The sequence below is a fragment of the Jaculus jaculus genome, chromosome 4, assembly GCF_020740685.1.
Source record: "Jaculus jaculus isolate mJacJac1 chromosome 4, mJacJac1.mat.Y.cur, whole genome shotgun sequence".
In the NCBI taxonomy this organism is placed as follows: domain Eukaryota; kingdom Metazoa; phylum Chordata; class Mammalia; order Rodentia; family Dipodidae; genus Jaculus; species Jaculus jaculus.
The window spans coordinates 149,855,291-149,864,369 of NC_059105.1; positions in this window are offsets into that span (position 1 = coordinate 149,855,291).

Genomic DNA, 9,079 nt, shown 5'->3' on the forward strand with positions numbered 1-9,079 from the left:
AAATAGATTCTACAACCAAGATGAAAGCAGCTTGGATTAAAGGGGATAAGCATAGTTACTTGAGAAACTTTTGATGTGTATACTCACTCTTTTAGACAAACAGCAGCGGAGGTCCTAAGTGGGTCCTATGAGTTTCCTATCCATGGGATTCTTTCTTGGATCTCAATATAAGATGTGAGTTCTCTCCCACTGAGGAGGTCTTTTGTCTAATGTGAAAATAGTTGATTACCCACATATCATGTATGCCACTGTTTCACAGGTGTATACTTTTTACCAGCCTCATTGATTTTTTAGGTTTCAGAATTTCCTGTTTATTCACTCTATTAATGAACATGATCCCTCTGTAGCCCCCAGCTAGCCAGGAGAGAACTGCTTTCCCTCGCAGTTTCCAGTGTAGTCACTTGATGTTGTGTAACTGCAGGCTACACTGTCTTTAGAATAGAATGGACCTTTTAGCTCTGGCAAATAATTAAGTGTTTTGGCAATGGGCTGCTTTGTTTTAGGAACAGCGTGTGCCTCCATGACCAACAGCTCACTGTAGGGAGTGGCATAATTCTGTCTAAATGAGAATCTATTAGTGCAAAATGAATTTTCCATGTGGCTAATTTTGTTGAGCAATTTGTGACTTTTTGGTAATTATAATGCTTTTGCACTTACTCAAAATCTTATGTGATATTCTTCAGAAGGAACTACGGTCTACTTTTTCACAGAAATAATCAGTTACCATATTACAAATGACTAAAAAACTATCTTTTCTACGTTTAGTTAACCTGGAATTTTGTAAAAAATAAGAAATTTACAGTTCCGTTCCTTACTGTTTCCTACCCTCTTTCACTGATGTGTATATATGTGGGTACTAGGGAGTTGGACCATTTTACCCTCCATCTATAGTGAAGGCTTTGTTGACAATACATAATGTTGTTTTTTGAGTAATTATAAATAGGAATTTATATGGTTAAATGCTGTTTCTGTATAATACATGGTTACTAAATTTAATATTATTTTTCTAGTAATTATTAATAGATAGCATGTGGAAACCTGCAATTATAATTCCATTTCAAATGTAGCTCTTCAGCCTTCCTTATGCATTCTCAAGTTCTACATTAGGCTCTTTAAAATTTCCTGGTCTGTGTGAAATTACCCTTTTCTCATTAGGGCATTTTTCTGAATCTTTGTTAATTCTGTTATCTACACAAAATTTTGTACTTTCCTAATATTCATATTCATACAGATTCTATAATCCTTATGCTTTTTAGTTATGTCTGCTTATCCTTTCCGATTCATTTACTTAATCCCTAGCTGTAAAAACTGTTTAAATTGCAAGTTTTGTAAACATTATATCAGACTTCCTTTTTGATCCAAACACAGAATTTCTGCAAATTTTTGAAATTAGAAATTCCAGTTAAGTCTAAAATTCTTGTTCACATTATTATGTAAAATTTTACCCTCTTTATTTAACATTTATACCATTTTTATGGCTCTTTATTTATTCTTCCTTTAAGATTAATTGAATGTATTTTAATTACTCTGTCTAATCTGTACAGGTTTTTACTACCTTCATGGGCTCTCCTCCTTTGATTACAGCTGTAGGAAGTATAGATTGTTAGCATAATTTTCCAACTAGGAAGTAAAGTTAATTATTATATCACCTCATGCTTTAAGGAAAAAATAACAACCTATTTTTATTGTTTTCTCTTTTTATTGATTTTTATGGAATTTATATCCACACAAGTGTACATGTCAAACATATTACTTCTTTAAGAAGGTATTAAATAAGATTTAATTTTTTTAATCTTGTTAAAATATCTTATTTTAGTTGTTTGAGAGACAGAAAACAAGAGAAATAAGTAGAGAGAGAGAGAGAGAGAGAGGGTGAGATGGAGGGAGGGAGACAATGGGCATGCCAGGGTCTCCACTAGCTGTACATGAACACTAGACACATGCATCCCCTTGTGCATCTGGCTTATGTAGGTCCTAGGGAATTGAACCAGAATCCTTTGGCTTTTTAGGCAAGTACCCAAAGTACTAAGCCAGCCCTCCAGGCTAAGGTTATGTATTTAATAAGCTTCTGCATTCAAATTATCTACTTAATAGGTCTTGTAGTCTATATCTCCTACTTATACATTCTATGATTTAAAAACTTACATTTAATGACTGGGGAGATGACTCAATGGTTAAAGGCTCCTGCTTGCAAGGCCTCCCATCTTGGTTTTAATTCCCTAGTACTCACATAAGGCTAGACACACATAACTCTGGAGTTCATTTGCAACAGCACCAGGACCTGTGTGTCCATCCTTTCCCTATCTCCCCCTCCTTGCACCTTCTTCTTCTCTAATAAAAAGAAAGGCTGTTAAAGCTCCCAAAACAAGTGCCACTGACAGAGCACTTGCTTACCCACCAGAACCGAATGGCATGGCCCTGTTGTTGATCACACCACAGGTTGTGTTTGTAGAACATTGAGACATCAAGCTGGAATGGAGATTGAAGCAACCTTTCAACTGGCTAGCTTTCATAGTGCTAGAAAGTGTTGTGCAATAATACCCACAGAATGGGAGAAAATATTTGCAGGTTATCCAACTGATAGAGGCCTTATCTCTAGAATGTACAAAGAACTCAAAAGTCTAAACAATAAGAAGACAAATACCCCACTCACAAAATGGGACACAGAGTTAAACAGGCAATTCACAGAGGAAGAGATACAAATGGCAAACACACACTGAAGAAAATGTTCATCATCCCTAATCATCAGAGAAATGCAAATTAAAACAACTATGAGATTCCACCTTACCCCAATAAGGATAGCCAACATCAAAAGGTCAAATGGAAATAAATGCTGGTGAGGATGTGAAGAAGCAGGGACACTCATTCACTGTTGGTGGGAATGCAGGATGGTACAACCACTTTGGAAAGCAATATGGAGACTCCTGAAAAAGCTGGATATAGAAATACCAACAGACCCAGTTATACCATTACTGGGCATCTACCCTAAAACCTTCAAACCAAAAGCCAGAGAGATTTGCTCAACCATGTTTGTAGCGGCTCAATTCGTAATAGCTAAAAGCTGGAATCAACCCAGATGTCAATCATTAGAAGAATGGATAACAAAGATGTGGTATATCTACACAATGGAATTCTATACAGCAGTAAGAAAAAACGGCATAAAGAAATTTGAGGAAAAAATGGTTGAAGCTGGAACAGATCATTCTCAGCGAACTTACCCAATCACAGAAAAAAAATCGACACATAGTCTCACTCATCTACAAAACCTAACCTGAATCTACCCAAGATACCTTACATACCCAGCAAGCATCTCATGGACTAGACAATAAGATGGATGGGAGGGCGGGGAGGGCATCGAAGGGTGGAAAACAGTAATCTGGACCCAAACGGCAATGGTACCATAAAATTCTACTTCCTAAAAGACAGACCAAATGGCTGAACCTTCACTAGACCCTTACAGGAAACACCTGAACCACAAGACACTGGAGAGGGTAGGATCAAGACTGACCTAAATCTCCTTCATCTTGCCTCCCTCCCTCTGCCCCTCTCCCCTCTATCTCTCTCCTCTCTAACTCTTGTATATTAGTTATGTTTTTCCTCAATTTCTTAGTGGACACTGACCTGTAACCCCCACTTCCAGCCTGGGCCCACCATCCACAATGGGCTTTTGATCAGAGAAACCTACAAGGTTTCCCAAAACAATGACAGACTTCTGTCAGAGTACTTGACCCACCAAAGGCCAGTGGTAAGACCCTATTGCTGAAGACTCCATATGCAGCTGGCGCGTAAAATGGAATGACATGGCTGGAAGCCAGGAGAGAGTCAGTCCCCACACAGTCAGTGTGTCTAGTGCCAGAAGGTTCTACATAGACGACTGGGGGAAATGACCAAGATCTGTCCAAGCAACGCATTGTTTAACCTAATTAGCAACAAATAACCAGATGTGATGCCCACACAAGTGCAATAGTGGTACACAGCCATGGTGAGGAACCAATTGCTCTTGATTTGGCTAACTGATCCACTCAGTGGTACTAGACCCATAGCTAGAGCTGGGAAACAAGTCAGAACCATACCCAAACACAAACCCACTCTATAGTATCAAGCTACCATCAATCACGGGGTATAAGAGGGCCTACACCTATCATACTGCCTATCAACATGTAAGTGTTATCTCAATTCTCGGGGTGCTAACTTACTCTCCGTTGGAGAATCTGCTTCTATTTTCCAGACAGATGCAGATCCTAAGAAGAGAGCTGCCCCAACATACCTCAAAATGGGCCCAACTGAAACTAAGGACAACTGGTGAAACAAGCAAGGGTGATGTTTTCCTGTGAACAGGATACCAGCACAAAGGGGAAGGAGACCAACGCAGAGAAAAATCAACTCCTACCAAATCAGAGAGCCAGAGCCTCAGAGGCCCCCAACACCTCAGCACTGAAGCAGAACAAAAATGAACCCAACATGGCTCAGGGAAATTTTGCAGAAGAGGGGGCAGAAAGAATGTCAGAGCCACACGTTGGGTCATGATTTGCAGAGACATTTATTATACCAATAACTAGGGGCTAATTCCACAATGCATGACCCATTTTCATTAACAAGGAGGGTCCAATGGGAGGGGGTAGATCACAGATGAGCCTAAACAATGGTACCAAACTGCCTGTATTTACTGAAAAGAAAACTAATAAATTAAATTTAAAAAAAAGTCACCAACAATGAAAACAAGCAATGTATCCTGCAAGCTATATAAAACCAATTCACTAGGCAAGATCTACCTACCAAAAAATAGAGGCACATAGGTATGAGGGTGTCAACTATCATTTAATTTGATAAGAGACCCACTCAGTTAATAATACCTGTCACTAAGAACCAAGTCAGAAGCCTATGGCTTGGAAGGTCATAGATCCTAGAGGGATTCTTCCACTGTTCTTTGGCTAAAACACAGGTTATGGCCTTCAAAAACTGTTCTGAATGTCTTTGTTTATCCCTTTGATCTTTGCTCCTCTCACTCTTAACTGGAGAATCTGATTTTACAGAGGGCAGTGAATGCCAGGGAGACCCAAGACCCATTAGAATGACAAGAAAGAAAAGCAGAATCCCTAGAACATAACAAATCATCTGCATCTCACCTGCCAGGTCCCAGGAAGCATTACTGAAGAAGTGGAGGATTAAACATAAGGAGTGCTGCTCTCACTGCTAGTCTGAAACCCTCCTTCAGGGAGATAACTATATCCTCTGAGGACTCAAAAGTCACCAGAGCAGAAAACTAAAGGCTGCAAAGAGCTCAACACTGAAAGACACTTAAAAACATGCTCCACAGGGCCCAGGGAGCTGTAAGGAAAGGGGGAAAGCATGAATGTAGCAGCCACAGGGTAGGAATGTGTACTCTAAGATATTGCCTTCCCACAGAGACTGATTGGTGCATTGATGATCCCTCAGTGGTTATTATTACTAATAATCACACTGAGGAGGGTCCTCAGTGGGATGGGGCGGGGCGGAAGAAACATAAGAGTATAACCTGATGGAAAATGATCCATTCACAAGATATTCATACACTAAAAAAAAGTCTTGTCACTTAAAATGCCCTTAAGATTGTTTAATTTCTCAAGAACACTTGTTATATGAGGAAATATAATTTAATAATCTTTCACCATCTCAATAGTGCTATTCCTAATTTCCCTGCTCACATTAATTTTTGCATAAAATCATGATTTTTAGGTTTATTTTTCACTGCCTTTTTGTAATTTTCTATCATCATTGCTTTTTGTTATTTTATTTCTTTATTTGAGAAAGACATAAAGAGGGAGGGGGGGCATGCTAAGATCTCCAGCCACTACAAATGAACTCCAGGCATATGCATCTGACTTACGTGGGTCCTGGGGAATTGAACCGGGGTCCTTTGGCTTTGCAGGCAAGATCCTTAACTGCTATGCCATCTCTCCAGTCCTTATTCTTTTTATTAAAAAGTATTTTGATTTCATCTTGTTGCATTGATTTATTTACTTGTTTTCTTTTCAGACTGTTTAAATGACATTTATAACTTTTACAAATATTGAAACATTTGTTCATGTTTTAAAATATTTTATTTTTATTTACTTATTTGAGAGAGGGAAAGAGGCAGAGATCCTCTCGAGATTCCACCTTACCCCAATAAGGATAGCCAACATCAAAAAATCAAATGAAAATAAATGCTGGCGAGGATGTGGAGAAGCAGGAACACTCATTCACTGTTGGTGGGAATGTAGGATGGTACAACCACTTTGGAAAGCAATATGGGGACTCTTGACAAAGCTGACTATAGAGTTACCAACAGACCCAGTTATTCCCTTACTGGGCATCTACCCTAAAACCTTCAAACCACAGGCCAGAGAGATTTGCTCAACCATGTTTGTAGTGGCTCAATTTGTAATAGCTAAAAGCAGGAATCAAACCAGATATCCATCACTAGAAGAATGGATAATGAAGATGTGGTATATCTACACAATGGAATTCTATACAGCAGTAAGAAAAAAGGGCACAAAGAAATTTGAGGAAAAATGGTCGAACCTGGAACAGATCATTCTCAGTGAACTTACCCAATCAAAGAAAAAAAAAAAAATTGGACACATAGTCTCACTCATCTACAGCACCTAATCTGAATCTAGCCAAGATACCTTACATACCCAGCAAGCACCTCATGGACTAGACACTAGATGAATGGAGAGGGAGGAGAGGGCATCCAAGGGGTGGGAAACACTAATCTGGACCCAAACGGCAATGGTACCATAAAATTCTACTTCCTAAAAGGCAGACCAAATGGCTGAACCTTCACTAGACCCTTACAGGAAACACCTGAACCACAAGACAATGGAGAGGGTAGGATCAAGACTAACCTAAATCTTCTACATCTTCCCTCCCTTCTTCTCCTCCTCCCCCTCTCTCTTTCTCCTCTCTAACTCTTGTATATCAATTATGTTTTTCCTCATTTTCTTAGTGGGCACTGACCTGTAACCCCCACTACCAGCATGGGGATATCATCCACAATGAGCTTTTGAGCAGAGAAACCTACAAGGTTTTCTAAAAGAATGACAGACTTTTGTCAGAGTACTTGATGACCCACCAGATGTCAGTGGTAAGACCCTATTGCTGAAGACTCCATACGCAGCTGACACAAAAATGGAATGGCATGGCTGGAAGCCAGGAGTCAGTCCCCAGACAGTCAGCGTGTCTAGTGCCAGAAGGTGCTACATGGGCGACTGGGGGAAATGACCAATATCTGTCCAAGCAACTCATGGTCTAACCTAATTAGCAACAAATTTTATCTTTTTAAAGACTTTAATTTTAAGCTTTCCATTAGGATGACTTTAGTCCGAGCTATTTATCTATTTTACTTTTAAGATAAAGTTTATTTGATTTTAGTATTGAGAACCCCTATTTGTTTTCCTTTTACTCCATTTTTCCTTCTTCAAATAGACTTGTAAATTTTGTATTAAAATCCAGACCTGCCAGTCATTTTTGGGTTTTATATATTTTGGTTGACATTTCCTTACCTTTCTATTAATATTTTATGGTGTTTTTATTTAACTTTTTAAAAATTAGCATACACTTAATTGGGGTTTACTTTGATATTTTCAGATAATTTATTTATGATCTTCCTTCTTTCTTGTATTTGTCTATCTCCCTGGCTTCATCTTTGCAGCCTTCTAAACCCACCCCAGCCTCCTTTCCTTTTTCATTTCACTTGTATCTCATTGAACTTTTCCCCTTTCTCAAATACCTTTGCCCCTAACATAACCTTCTGTCTAATTTTGTAACCTATCCCCATATTCACCCTCACTAATATAGAAAACGCATATATAATTATTAAGCTAGGATCCACACATGAGTGAAACTATATACTATTTGTTATTATGAGTCTGTGTTACTGTACTCATTATAATACTTTCCAGAGTCATCCATTATTCTGAAAATTTAAATTTTCTTCATAGATGAATGTTTCCAATGTGCACTTGCCTTATATTTTCAGTATGCAGTCATTATTTGATAATCATGTATACAAATTCCAGTTCCTAGCTACTGAGAGTAAAGCAGCAACTGAATGTGGTCATGTAAGTTTTCCTCTAGTACGATTTGTCTCTGCTTTTAGATCAAATAATTTTCTGGTTTATACTGCATCTTGCTAAGGTCTGATCTTTTAATGTTTGGGTTTTGTTGGCTTAATAAAAAGTATGATTTTACTGTGGCAGTCAAATTATCTTGCAAGTGAATTTGATTGGGATTTCCATTTCTCATTTCCTGAGATAGTTTCCTGAGCTACTTTCTCTTAGCATTTGAAAAATAAGTTTCTACTTTGATGTTTTCCTGGAGTTTCACTGCATGTGCAGGGTAGTAAAAGCTGTCTCTTTATTCTGAGTGCTCTGAGTGTCATCAGCAGAGTTCTGTCCTGGGCCCACAAAGCCCTCTAATATACTCATTTTCTGATAGTTTTTCCTTTGCTTACCTCCCATCCATTGACCTTGAACAAACTCTTTTATCACTGCTTCTTTTCATATTCAGCTCCATAGTCAGGACAGACCCTGTGCCTGTCAGAAGGTCCTTCCCTGTCTAATATCTTATTCCAGTTATTTTTCTCATAAATCTACTGCTTTAATATAAAATATTGATCTCTCACCTCTCACTGTAATTTCCTGCTCTCTATGAACTTAACTGCATTCTAGAATGTGTGTATAGGAGCAAAGCTGCACTTATTGAGTCCTCTGACTTTTTTTTTTCTCTTCACACTGAGTTAGCAGTACTACCTTGCTTGATGTAATATTGAAAAAAACTGTAATTGTTATACTGATATCTATTACAAGGAAAGCTAGCAGCTAACACTTGCCCCATTTAATAAGATATGATGTCTCTAAATTTTTCAAGTAAAGTATGTTGATATAATGGACAAATTGTTATACTTGCTGGAAAGAACACTTTTAGTATGTATAAACCTATGAAAACTATCCTTTGTAATAAACAGGTATTTCTAATATGGGAAATAAAATTTGGTATTATTGTAATATAATGGTAATATAAATAGATTTTTATGATACAGTGTCATTTCTGAAAA